Genomic DNA, 15,565 nt, shown 5'->3' with positions numbered 1-15,565 from the left:
ATGGTCCGTGCAGAGCATTGATAGTCTATACAACTATATGGTCTGTGCAGAGCATTGATAGTCTATACAACTATATGGTCTGTGCAGAGCATTGATAGTCTATACAACTATATGGTCTGTGCAGAGCATTGATAGTCTATACAACTATATGGTCTGTGCAGAGCATTGATAGTCTATACAACTATATGGTCTGTGCAGAGTGCTGGTAGTCTATACGCCTATATAGTTCATGCAGAGCATTGATAGTCCATACAACTATATGGTTGTACTACAATCCTGAAATTCTGGACACTGAACTAAATTACTCCGAAAAGAAGACATCCCATAAAAGTTTACTATTACTGTCCCTTCAATGTACCACATGACCCGCACTTGGGTTTGTTTCAATGACATTTCTGCATCCTGTAGAAATGTCCAGTCAGTCTTCCAAGGTTATAAAAAAAGTCAGTCTCATTGTCAATTATTGCCTCTTGCCACTTACTTCTACTTAAAGTGTAACTACTGTTTTTAAAAACCTCTGACATGTTAAGCGTATCGGTCGGGGTCCGGCTGGAGAGAACCCCACTGATTGCTAGAACAAAGGGGCTGGCGCACGCTGTGCTCCGTCATCTCAGCAACAGGGAGCTGAATTTCATAGACTACTAATACGAACAGTCTACGGAATTCCCCTCCCTGAAGCGGAAATGAAGGACCACAGCGCGCGATCACCGGGGTTCTTAGCAGCCAGACCCTGACCGATACGCACTTCTGACATGTCAAGTTTTTAAAAACGGCAGTTACATGGTAACCAAAGCAAACTGCCCCCACCACCCAAAAGAGGTTTCAACAGGATGCATAAACGTAATGTAAACAGGCCCCTGTCTCTGTTAGCTTAGCACATCTAGACACTGGGATTTTTGCCCCTTTTCCTAGCAAAACTGCCCCTTTTCCTAGCAAAACTGCTCCAATTCCTTCGTGCCATTCTTAGGTATTGAACTTTTTCCCCTACACTTACTACTGCATCAAGGCTTCACTTCCTGGATAAAATGGTGATGTCACGACCCAACGCCCAGAGCTGTGCAGGCTGTGGCTGCTGGAGAGGATGATGGCAGGGGGACACTGAGGGACACAGGGCACTGGGGGGACTCTGAGCATCCCCCTGCCATCATCCTCTCCAGCAGCCACAGCCCGCACAGCTCTGGGAGTCGGGTCGTGACATCACCATGTTATCCAGGAAGTGAAGCCTTGATGCAGCAGTAAGTGCAGGGAAAAAAGCACTTTATACGCATTTCCCGTAATAAGTGCATATTGGTGATTTCTATAGCTTTTGGGGGGCAATACAATACTTTAATAAAATTTTCGCTGGACTTTTCCTTTAAATGATTTTCTACAGTATGTAAGTTTGGGATTTTCCCTTAAAGTGACATTGTCACCCCCTTTTGTGCATTCTGACATCTCAACACAGGTGCAAAGGGAAAATTTAGAGGTTTTCATACCTTATTTTATATCATACGCCATGGTGCTTGTTCAAGTAAAAAGTGATCTTTTATCAACTGCAGAATATGTTAAGTGGGCGGGGCCTCGCATTAGTGCCACTTAGCCCCGCCCACAACGCCACCATTGGCCCCGCCCTAGAGGGGGGTGGGGCCTAGACCTTTAGGCCAGCCTGTTCCAATGGCTGACGAGGGGGCGGGGCCTATGGTGGTGTTGTGGGCGGGGCTAAGTGGCACTAATGCCGTGAGGCCCCGCCCACTTAACATAATCTGCATTTGATAAAAGATGACTTTTTTCTTGAACAAGCACCATGACGTATGATATAAAATAAGGTATGAAAATCGCTAAATTTACCCTTCACACCTGTGTAGAGATGTCAGAATGCACAAAGGGGGCGACAGTGTCACTTTAATAACCCAGCCCTGATCTCTATTTTATAATAATAATAATGCTTTTATTTGTATAGCGCACACAGATTCCGCAGCACTTTACAAAGTTTTTGCCAATTATTGTTCGCTGTCCCCATTAGGGCTCACAATCTAAATTCACCTATCTGTATGTTTTGGGAGGAAACCAACGCAAACACAGAGAGAACATACAAACTCTTTGCAGATGTTGTCCTTGGTGGGATATGAACCCAGAACCCCAGCGCTGCAAGACTACAGTGCTAACCACTGAGCCACCGTGCTGACCTTTTCGTAGGCTCCCTGCACTTCAGAATGCTGACAGGGGCATTTATACAGTTTTGTTGGCACATTGTGGATGGTATAAGCGTCACAGCTGATCCACTGTCATGGCAGCCCGAGGTTACCATCAGACTCTTTGCCCAACAGTGTGAGTCCCTCCTTCCTGTGGTCTCTTCTGGTGACAATGATTCAGGTACTGGGCCTCTGCTGGGTAGTGCTGTGCTCTTTGTGGTTCTCTTTGCTCTGACTTTAAAAAACGATAAATATTTATAATATTCTGATATCAATATTTGTGTCATCTTTCAGTAAGTGTAAAGAAGAAAACCTTTGATTATAAATAATTACTCCTTCAATATGTGTTTCATTTTATAGCAAGCCTGTGGTTCAGCTCAGCGTCCTCGCTCCATCCTTGTCCTGGTTCCTCCTCTGTGCCAAACCAGGAAATAAGGGGGGACACAGTGGTGCCAAACTGAAGGTTCAGCAGGTGGGAAAACCCCTTTAAGCTCTGGACACATATTATGCTTTGCATTGCCGTATATACGAGGACGTGCAACTGTTTCCGGGTCTATGGAGCTCTCCAAGGGCTTGTTAGTGCAGTGAGCTGTAGCTTCTATTAGTGCCTTTAATGTTGTGTTCACACATTGCAGTAGATTTTTTATTTAAAAAAAAACTGGAAAAGAAGGGTGGTCAGAACTTTTATTTTGCATTTTTTTTAGCTATTTAAAGGGTCTTCAATATGAGACTGCTTGGTTAGCCATCTTGTGGACATTGGAGATGTCTGGTAGCACGGGTGTACAGGGTATCATGGGGGAACAGTGCTACATATTCATAAGGAATGCATTAAATAAAGTACAAAACTGTAGGTTTTATCACCAGCACTATAAGAAGGATTAGTGCACATCCCCATGGTTATAGCTGTGACCAGGATGAGGATAATACACATATGGACATACAAGGAGGAGGATACACATATGGACATACAAGGAGGAGGATACACATATGGACATACAAGGAGGAGAATACACATATGGACATACAAGGAGGAGGATAAGCATATGGACATATAGGGAGGAGGATGCATATATGGACATACAAGGAGGAGGATACGCATATGGACATATAGGGAGGAGGATGCACATATAGACATACAGGGAGGAGGATGCGCATATGGACATATAGGGAGGAGGATGCGCATATGGATATATAGGGAGGAGGATACGCATATGGACATACAAGAAGGAGGATACACATATGGACATACAAGGAGGAGGATACGCATATGGACATATAGGGAGGAGGATGCATATATGGACATACAAGGAGGAGGATACGCATATGGAAATATAGGGAGGAGGATACGCATATGGACATATAGGGAGGAGGATGCGCATATGGACATATAGGGAGGAGGATACGCATATGGACATACAGGGAGGAGGATGCGCATATGGACATATAGGGAGGAGGATACGCATATGGACATACAAGGAGGAGGATACACATATGGACATATAGGGAGGAGGATACGCATATGGACATATAGGGAGGAGGATACGCATATGGACATACAAGGAGGAGGATACACATATGGACATACAAGGAGGAGGTTACGCATATGGACATATAGGGAGGAGGATGCATATATGCAGGGCTCCAGATGACCAAAATGGTCGCCAATGCGACTGACATTTATTAATCTGGGCGCCATTTGCGACTGGCCCCGGCGGCGGCGCGCTGTCTCTTTAAGGACAATGACCACCTTCCGCACCGAAGCGTGTCCCCGCACACTGGGGACACGCTTCTCCAATGACGTCATCCAGCACATCCGTCATTCATTGGACGGACGGCCGCAGAGGCGCCATACTCCTCCAGCGCCTCTCTTCCTCCTCTCCTCACCCGGGGGTTCTTCAAGTTCACCCCAGCGGCACCAAGCTTAGATTGTGGGTGAGTGGGTGAGTACAACCGGAGGGACGGCAGGGGTGGCGGCCGGCCAGTAATGTGTGTGTGGGGACCGCGGCCTGGGCGGTGGATTGGTAGTGTGTCTGTTGTGATGGCGGCCAGGTGCGGTAGTCAGTGCGTGTGGGGTGCGAGGGGGGGGGGGTATGTATAGACTGCACAGTACCACTTCCCTCAGTGTCTGTATATATAGACTGCACAGTACCACTTCCCTCAGTGTCTGTATATATAGGCTGCACAGTACCACTTCCCTCAGTGTGTATGTATAGACTGCACAGTACCACTTCCCTCAGTGTCTGTATATATAGACTGCACAGTACCACTTCCCTCAGTGTCTGTATATATAGACTGCACAGTACCACTTCCCTCAGTGTCTGTATATATAGACTGCACAGTACCACTTCCCTCAGTGTCTGTATATATAGACTGCACAGTACCACTTCCCTCAGTGTGTATGTATAGACTGCACAGTACCACTTCCCTCAGTGTCTGTATATATAGACTGCACAGTACCACTTCCCTCAGTGTGTATGTATAGACTGCACAGTACCACTTCCCTCAGTGTCTGTATATATAGACTGCACAGTACCACTTCCCTCAGTGTGTATGTATAGACTGCACAGTACCACTTCCCTCAGTGTCTGTATGTATAGACTGCACAGTACCACTTCCCTCAGTGTGTATGTATAGACTGCACAGTACCACTTCCCTCAGTGTCTGTATATATAGGCTGCACAGTACCACTTCCCTCAGTGTGTATGTATAGACTGCACAGTACCACTTCCCTCAGTGTCTGTATATATAGACTGCACAGTACCACTTCCCTCAGTGTCTGTATATATAGACTGCACAGTACCACTTCCCTCAGTGTCTGTATATATAGACTGCACAGTACCACTTCCCTCAGTGTCTGTATATATAGACTGCACAGTACCACTTCCCTCAGTGTGTATGTATAGACTGCACAGTACCACTTCCCTCAGTGTCTGTATATATAGACTGCACAGTACCACTTCCCTCAGTGTGTATGTATAGACTGCACAGTACCACTTCCCTCAGTGTCTGTATATATAGACTGCACAGTACCACTTCCCTCAGTGTCTGTATATATAGACTGCACAGTACCACTTCCCTCAGTGTGTATGTATAGACTGCACAGTACCACTTCCCTCAGTGTCTGTATATATAGACTGCACAGTACCACTTCCCTCAGTGTCTGTATATATAGACTGCACAGTACCACTTCCCTCAGTGTGTATGTATAGACTGCACAGTACCACTTCCCTCAGTGTCTGTATATATAGACTGCACAGTACCACTTCCCTCAGTGTGTATGTATAGACTGCACAGTACCACTTCCCTCAGTGTGTATGTATAGACTGCACAGTACCACTTCCCTCAGTGTCTGTATATATAGACTGCACAGTACCACTTCCCTCAGTGTGTATGTATAGACTGCACAGTACCACTTCCCTCAGTGTCTGTATATATAGACTGCACAGTACCACTTCCCTCAGTGTGTATGTATAGACTGCACAGTACCACTTCCCTCAGTGTATGTATATATAGACTGCACAGTACCACTTCCCTCAGTGTCTGTATATATAGACTGCACAGTACCACTTCCCTCAGTGTCTGTGTATATATAGACTGCACAGTACCACTTCCCTCAGTGTGTATGTATAGACTGCACAGTACCACTTCCCTCAGTGTCTGTATATATAGACTGCACAGTACCACTTCCCTCAGTGTGTATGTATAGACTGCACAGTACCACTTCCCTCAGTGTCTGTATGTATAGACTGCACAGTACCACTTCCCTCAGTGTGTATGTATAGACTGCACAGTACCACTTTCCTCAGTGTCTGTATATATAGACTGCACAGTACTACTTCCCTCAGTGTCTGTATATATAGACTGCACAGTACCACTTCCCTCAGTGTCTGTATATATAGACTGCACAGTACCACTTCCCTCAGTGTGTATGTATAGACTGCACAGTACCACTTCCCTCAGTGTCTGTATATATAGACTGCACGGTACCACTTCCCTCAGTGTGTATGTATAGACTGCACAGTACCACTTCCCTCAGTGTCTGTATATATAGACTGCACGGTACCACTTCCCTCAGTGTGTATGTATAGACTGCACAGTACCACTTCCCTCAGTGTCTGTATGTATAGACTGCACAGTACCACTTCCCTCAGTGTCTGTATATATAGACTGCACAGTACCACTTCCCTCAGTGTCTGTATGTATATACACTGCACACTACCACTTCCCTCAGTGTCTGTATGTATATACACTGCACAGTACCACTTCCCTTTAGTGTCTGTATGTATATACACTGCACAGTACCACTTCCCTCAGTGTCTGTATGTATATACACTGCACAGTACCACTTCCCTTTAGTGTCTGTATGTATATACACTGCACAGTACCACTTCCCTCAGTGTGTGTATGTATATACACTGCACAGTACCACTTCCCATATACATTGCCACAGGGGCTATATGTCATAGGCTGCCGGGGGCTATATATATATATATATATATAGTAGATCATTGCCGGTAAGATGGCAGCTGGCTGAGGGAACACACCGGCAGCAGGGGGGTATATGGTTGTCAAGTTGCAAGTTTCCATGTTGAATGTTTTCAAACTAAGAAAAGAAAGAATCTAAAGGAGGAGGAGGCTGCCGTGGCCTCTGCACACAGTAAGTCCCATTTAACATAACATTAATTTTACATGTTTTAAAATGTTGGCGACCAAATATTCTATTTGGCGCCTAAATTTTTCAGGTTAGGAGCCAATGGCTCCTAGGTAAATTTTTTAGTCTGGAGCCCTGATATGGACATACAAGGAGGAGGATACGCATATGGACATATAGGGAGGAGGATGCATATATGGACATACAAGGAGGAGGATACGCATATGGACATATAGGGAGGAGGATACGCATATGGACATATAGGGAGGAGGATACGCATATGGACATATAGGGAGGAGGATACGCATATGGACATACAGGGAGGAGGATGCATATATGGACATACAAGGAGGAGGATACGCATATGGACATATGGACATACAAGGAGGAGGATACGCATATGGACATATAGGGAGGAGGATACGCATATGGACATATAGGGAGGAGGATACGCATATGGACATATAGGGAGGAGGATACGCATATGGACATATAGGGAGGAGGATACGCATATGGACATACAGGGAGGAGGATGCATATATGGACATACAATGAGGAGGATACGCATATGGACATATAGGGAGGAGGATGCATATATGGACATATAGGGAGGAGGATACGCATATGGACATATAGGGAGGAGGATACGCATATGGACATATAGGGAGGAGGATACGCATATGGACATACAGGGAGGAGGATGCATATATGGACATACAAGGAGGAGGATACGCATATGGACATACAAGGAGGAGGATACACATATGGACATACAAGGAGGAGGATACGCATATGGACATATAGGGAGGAGGATGCATATATGGACATACAAGGAGGAGGATACGCATATGGACATATAGGGAGGAGGATACACATATGGACATATAGGGAGGAGGATACGCATATGGACATACAGGGAGGAGGATGCATATATGGACATACAAGGAGGAGGATACGCATATGGACATACAAGGAGGAGGATACACATATGGACATACAAGGAGGAGGATACGCATATGGACATATAGGGAGGAGGATGCATATATGGACATACAAGGAGGAGGATACGCATATGGACATATAGGGAGGAGGATACACATATGGACATATAGGGAGGAGGATACGCATATGGACATACAGGGAGGAGGATGCATATATGGACATACAAGGAGGAGGATACGCATATGGACATACAAGGAGGAGGATACACATATGGACATACAAGGAGGAGGATACGCATATGGACATATAGGGAAGAGGATGCATATATGGACATACAAGGAGGAGGATACGCATATGGACATATAGGGAGGAGGATACGCATATGGACATATAAGGAGGATGCACATATGGACATACAGTGGTACCTTGGATTACGAGCATAATTCGTTCCGGGACTGTGCTTGTAATCCAAATCCACTTTTAAACCAAAGCAAATTTTTCCATAAGAAATGCAGACAATTGATTCCACAAACCAAAAATAATTTTTTTATTCTGAATAACATGTACTGTAGAAGAGATGCAACAAACAATGAGAAACAGCTGGATATGTGATATTATAAGTTACTGTACAGTATAGCAATCAGCATGGTATGGTAACTGCAAAAACCTGATAACACATCAGCAGTTTGTAGGTACAGGATGGAACTGCAGATCCGGAAGTGAGAATCACAGAACTGTGCAGGAGGACAGTAACAGAAACTTTTCTATACAGCAGTGTGTATAGCTGAGTGTGAGTGCAGGCACATTATAGCAGCAGTGTGTATAGCTGAGCGTGAGTGCAGGAACATTATAGCAGGAATGGAGAGGATGTGAAACACAAGGGCTGACAGAGACTGCATGGAGCATGAAGGAATGAACAGGGCAGATGTGGGCACAGTATAGCAGCACTCTCTGTCCGGGGAGAGAGGGGTTACAGCTATGGAGAGATTACCTCCACAGTCCTGTCCCCTGATATAAGCCCCAGCCTGAAGTGGATCTGCTATGATTTGGAAGGTGAGGGAGACTTCCTGGGTCAGAGTACAGTGCTGTAGACCCCGCTATGCAGACCATGCCCCTCCCCCACTCCACCTTCCACACAGTACAGGGAGCTCTTAAGCCAAAGCAATGCTAATTCAAGTAACAATTTTGAAAAACTGTGAGCTCTTCTTGCAAAACACTCTTAATCCAAGTTACTATTAAACCAAGGTACCACTATATAGGAAGGAGGATACATGTGGCAAATTATAACACTATGGCTCAAAAAGAACTCTCACAGTTATAAGTCTGAAGTGAATAAAAAGCAGCAGTAAACCCTCCAGTGCTCTCCAACCTTAGACAACACTACAACTCCCATCATGTCCTGACAGCAAGAAGCCACATGTTAGGGAACACTGCTCTCTATGACACCACACACTTGTCTGTACTGAGAAGAGGCCATGGATGGGCAAGGAACTGCCCGGCCCTGAGGTCAGTGAGAGGTATGGTGGGTCCTGGCATTACATAATACAGAGCCTGCCCATTACTCCTACAATCCTGCACACTACAGAGCCTGCCCATTACTCCTATATTCTAGTATACTATAGAGCCTGCCCATCACTCCTATATTCTAGTATACTACAGAGCCTGCCCATCACTCCTATATTCCGGTATACTACAGAGCCTGCCCATCACTCCTATATTCCTGCACACTACAGAGCCTGCCCATTACTCCTACAATCCTGCACACTACAGAGCCTGCCCATCACTCCTATATTCTAGTATACTATAGAGCCTGCCCATCACTCCTATATTCCTGCACACTACAGAGCCTGCCCATCACTCCTATATTCCGGTATACTACAGAGCCTGCCCATCACTCCTATATTCCTGCACACTACAGAGCCTGCCCATCACTCCTATATTCCGGTACACTACAGAGCCTGCCCATCACTCCTATATTCCTGCACACTACAGAGCCTGCCCATCACTCCTATATTCCGGTACACTACAGAGCCTGCCCATCACTCCTATATTCCGGTATACTACAGAGCCTGCCCATCACTCCTATATTCCGGTATACTATAGAGCCTGCCCATCACTCCTATATTCCGGTATACTACAGAGCCTGCCCATCACTCCTATATTCCGGTATACTACAGAGCCTGCCCATCACTCCTATATTCCTGCCACACTACAGAGCCTGCCCATCACTCCTATATTCCTGCCACACTACAGAGCCTGCCCATCACTCCTATATTCCTGTACACTACAGAGCCTGCCCATCACTCCTATATTCTAGTATACTATAGAGCCTGCCCATCACTCCTATATTCCGGTACACTACAGAGCCTGCCCATCACTCCTATATTCCTGCACACTACAGAGCCTGCCCATCACTCCTATATTCCGGTATACTACAGAGCCTGCCCATCACTCCTATATTCCTGCACACTACAGAGCCTGGCCATCACTCCTATATTCCGGTACACTACAGAGCCTGCCCATCACTCCTATATTCCCGCACACTACAGAGCCTGCCCATCACTCCTATATTCCGGTATACTACAGAGCCTGCCCATCACTCCTATATTCCGGTACACTACAGAGCCTGCCCATCACTCCTATATATTCCGGTATACTACAGAGCCTGCCCATCACTCCTATATTCCTGTACACTATAGAGCCTGCCCATCACTCCTATATTCCGGTATACTACAGAGCCTGCCCATCACTCCTATATTCCCGCATACTACAGAGCCTGCCCATCACTCCTATATTCCCGCACACTACAGAGCCTGCCCATCACTCCTATATTCCCGCACACTACAGAGCCTGCCCATCACTCCTATATTCCCGCACACTACAGAGCCTGCCCATCACTCCTATATTCCCGCACACTACAGAGCCTGCCCATCACTCCTATATTCCTGCACACTACAGAGCCTGCCCATCACTCCTATATTCCTGTATACTACAGAGCCTGCCCATCACTCCTATATTCCCGCACACTACAGAGCCTGCCCATCACTCCTATATTCCGGTATACTACAGAGCCTGCCCATCACTCCTATATTCCCGCACACTACAGAGCCTGCCCATCACTCCTATATTCCAGTATACTACAGAGCCTGCCCATCACTCCTATATTCCGGTACACTACAGAGCCTGCCCATCACTCCTATATTCCGGTATACTACAGAGCCTGCCCATCACTCCTATATTCCGGTATACTACAGAGCCTGCCCATCACTTCTATATTCCCGCACACTACAGAGCCTGCCCATCACTCCTATATTCCTGCCACACTACAGAGCCTGCCCATCACTCCTATATTCCTGCACACTACAGAGCCTGCCCATCACTCCTATATTCTAGTATACTATAGAGCCTGCCCATCACTCCTATATTCCTGCCACACTACAGAGCCTGCCCATCACTCCTATATTCCCGCACACTACAGAGCCTGCCCATCACTCCTATATTCCGGTACACTACAGAGCCTGCCCATCACTCCTATATTCCCGCACACTACAGAGCCTGCCCATCACTCCTATATTCCTGCACACTACAGAGCCTGCCCATCACTCCTATATTCCCGCACACTACAGAGCCTGCCCATCACTCCTATATTCCCGCACACTACAGAGCCTGCCCATCACTCCTATATTCCCGCACACTACAGAGCCTGCCCATCACTCCTATATTCCCGCACACTACAGAGCCTGCCCATCACTCCTATATTCCCGCACACTACAGAGCCTGCCCATCACTCCTATATTCCCGCACACTACAGAGCCTGCCCATCACTGCTATATTCCTGCACACTACAAAGCCTGCCCATCACTCCTATATTCCGGTATACTACAGAGCCTGCCCATCACTCCTATATTCCGGTATACTACAGAGCCTGCCCATCACTCCTATATTCCGGTATACTACAGAGCCTGCCCATCACTCCTATATTCCGGTACACTACAGAGCCTGCCCATCACTCCTATATTCCTGCACTACAGAGCCTGCCCATCACTCCTATATTCCGGTATACTACAGAGCCTGCCCATCACTCCTATATTCCTGCACACTACAGAGCCTGCCCATCACTCCTATATTCCGGTATACTACAGAGCCTGCCCATCACTCCTATATTCCTGCACACTACAGAGCCTGCCCATCACTCCTATATTCCGGTACACTACAGAGCCTACCCATCACTCCTATATTCCTGCACACTACAGAGCCTGCCCATCACTCCTATATTCCTGCACACTACAGAGCCTGCCCATCACTCCTATATTCCGGTATACTACAGAGCCTGGCCATCACTCCTATATTCCGGTACACTACAGAGCCTGCCCATCACTCCTATATTCCCGCACACTACAGAGCCTGCCCATCACTCCTATATTCCGGTATACTACAGAGCCTGCCCATCACTCCTATATTCCGGTATACTACAGAGCCTGCCCATCACTCCTATATTCCGGTATACTACAGAGCCTGCCCATCACTCCTATATTCCGGTACACTACAGAGCATGCCCATCACTCCTATATTTCTGTACACTATAGAGCCTGCCCATCACTCCTATATTCCTGCACACTACAGAGCCTGCCCATCACTCCTATATTCCTGCACACTACAGAGCCTGCCCATCACTCCTATATTCTAGTATACTATAGAGCCTGCCCATCACTCCTATATTCCTGCCACACTACAGAGCCTGCCCATCACTCCTATATTCCTGCACACTACAGAGCCTGCCCATCACTCCTATATTCCGGTACACTACAGAGCCTGCCCATCACTCCTATATTCCTGCCACACTACAGAGCCTGCCCATCACTCCTATATTCCCGCACACTACAGAGCCTGCCCATCACTCCTATATTCCGGTATACTACAGAGCCTGCCCATCACTCCTATATTCCCGCACACTACAGAGCCTGCCCATCACTCCTATATTCCGGTACACTACAGAGCCTGCCCATCACTCCTATATTCCCGCACACTACAGAGCCTGCCCATCACTCCTATATTCCGGTATACTACAGAGCCTGCCCATCACTCCTATATTCCGGTATACTACAGAGCCTGCCCATCACTCCTATATTCCCGCACACTACAGAGCCTGCCCATCACTCCTATATTCCGGTATACTACAGAGCCTGCCCATCACTCCTATATTCCCGCACACTACAGAGCCTGCCCATCACTCCTATATTCCCGCCACACTACAGAGCCTGCCCATCACTCCTATATTCCTGCACACTACAGAGCCTGCCCATCACTCCTATATTCCGGTACACTACAGAGCCTGCCCATCACTCCTATATTCCGGTATACTACAGAGCCTGCCCATCACTCCTATATTCCGGTATACTACAGAGCCTGCCCATCACTCCTATATTCCGGTATACTACAGAGCCTGCCCATCACTCCTATATTCCGGTACACTACAGAGCCTGCCCATCACTCCTATATTCCCGCACACTACAGAGCCTGCCCATCACTCCTATATTCCCGCACACTACATAGCCTGCCCATCACTGCTATATTCCGGTACACTACAGAGCCTGCCCATCACTCCTATATTCCGGTATACTACAGAGCCTGCCCATCACTCCTATATTCCGGTACACTACAGAGCCTGCCCATCACTGCTATATTCCGGTATACTACAGAGCCTGCCCATCACTCCTATATTCCCGCACACTACAGAGCCTGCCCATCACTCCTATATTCCCGCACACTACAGAGCCTGCCCATCACTCCTATATTCCCGCACACTACAGAGCCTGCCCATCACTCCTATATTCCGGTATACTACAGAGCCTGCCCATCACTCCTATATTCCGGTACACTACAGAGCCTGCCCATCACTGCTATATTCCGGTATACTACAGAGCCTGCTCATCACTCCTATATTCCGGTATACTACAGAGCCTGCCCATCACTCCTATATTCCTGTACAGTACATAGCCTGCCCATCACTCCTATATTCCGGTACACTGTAGAGCCTGCCCATCACTCCTATATTCCGGTATACTACAGAGCCTGCCCATCACTCCTATATTCCGGTATACTACAGAGCCTGCCCATCACTCCTATATTCCGGTATACTACAGAGCCTGCCCATCACTCCTATATTCCGGTACACTACAGAGCCTGCCCATCACTCCTATATTCCGGTATACTACAGAGCCTGCCCATCACTCCTATATTCCGGTATACTACAGAGCCTGCCCATCACTCCTATATTCCGGTATACTACAGAGCCTGCCCCCGTGCAGAGCGTGCGGTTCTTCTCTCCCCCGCGGACCGCACCAGACACCATCTATAACGTTCTGCGCCACATCGCGGATCAAGATCACGCTACAACTAAGCCCCGCCCCCGCGCACAATTTTCCTCCAATCATATATCATATGGCTCCGTAGTCTCGTTCGCCCGATCGCCTACATACCGATCCCCCATCCCCTTGCTATGTGACGGGGAGTATGTTTGCCCCTTATGTCGCCCCCTACCTGCCCCGTGGTCGCGGTGATTGCCGGATGAGCAGCGGGGTGCCGCGCTGACCGCTCAGTCTGTGCCCGGACCTTCTACTCCTCACAGAAGAGCGTGCCAAACTGCCGCCCCGGGCTTACTAGTAAAGTAACACGAGCTACATAAGCAGCTTAGCCAATCAGTCGCCAACCGTCCAGATATCTGACCAATGAGGAAGCAGTATGCAAAAGAACCCTTTAGAAACGTCAGTGGTGATCCAATGGAAGGAGGCGAGGATTCTCATTCATCCAATAGAGGCAGAGATGGGCGTGTTTACGTGGCGGGTTACTCCGTCTGTGTAAGTGGCATGGGCGGGAGAAGTGACGGGAGGCTGCGGTGCGGGCGGGAGCGGACAGCGGAGGAGTCAGGGATGTAAATATTATGAATGAGACATGTGGCGCTTACAGCACCCGGCTCCGGTGTGTACCAGGGATGGGGCGGACGGGTAATCAGTGATCACGGAAATAAAGTGATCGTATAGGTCATCTCAGGGGATCTGGTCGATCACCTGTCATCCAGATGAAGCGTCTCTGATCTCAGTTATCCGTCACACATGATCTGCCATTGCACTAAGTAGAGATTGATATTTCATCTGTTTAGATTATATTAATGCAAACCCATCAGATGAAGGGGAGGGCATAGTCACACATTGCAGATACCGTGCGGATTTCATGCAGATTTTCCCAAGTCAGAATCCACAGGTGTGTGGTGTAGCAGAGGCATGTATAGTGTCAGGGCGGAATTGGGAACCGTGGGCCCGCCAGCTGTTGATTCCCATCATGCCTGGACTATCAAAGCCAGATTGGTGCTGGTTTGCCTTTACAAGGCCGGGCTGCACCAACGATGGCTGTATCATTAGTGGGGCCATTAACATTCACTGTTACTGGCCGCACATCTCCGATCTATGTGATTATGAGATATGTGTGGGCGATAACAATGGATTTTACTGCCACACCAAAGATGTGATCAGCAGATGAGTGGGTCATGAACTGCTTTCTCGGAACACTCGTATATAATCAGCCCATGTAAATGGCTGTCCAGGCCAGGCATGATGGGAATTGTAGTTTTGCAGCAGCTGGAGGGCCAAAGGTTCCCCGTCCCTGCCTTAGGGTATGATGTGTGGCAGAAAATGTTCAGTGTATCTGTACCCACCCAAATAAAATTATTTAAAATCAGTTGCACAAAAATTGAAAGTCCACATCACATCCATTTCTCATGTATTTACATACGTTGCATCCGTGG

General features: G+C 47.4%; 1 protein-coding gene across 2 annotated transcripts in view; it reads right to left on the bottom strand.

Annotated features, from left to right (window-relative positions):
• Positions 1-14,433, bottom strand: part of KANSL1L (KAT8 regulatory NSL complex subunit 1 like) — a 60,985-nt gene extending 46,552 nt beyond the window's left edge. For both annotated transcript variants that reach the window (XM_069983222.1, XM_069983223.1), the window contains exon 1: positions 14,305-14,433. The gene's annotated coding sequence lies outside the window, so the exon portion shown is untranslated. The remainder of the gene's footprint in view (positions 1-14,304) is intronic.
• Positions 14,434-15,565: the final 1,132 nt, after the last annotated feature.

The sequence above is a fragment of the Dendropsophus ebraccatus genome, chromosome 9 (assembly GCF_027789765.1).
Source record: "Dendropsophus ebraccatus isolate aDenEbr1 chromosome 9, aDenEbr1.pat, whole genome shotgun sequence".
Taxonomy (NCBI): domain Eukaryota; kingdom Metazoa; phylum Chordata; class Amphibia; order Anura; family Hylidae; genus Dendropsophus; species Dendropsophus ebraccatus.
Note: the sequence above shows the minus strand (reverse complement) of the source record. Positions and strands in the feature narration are given on the sequence as shown.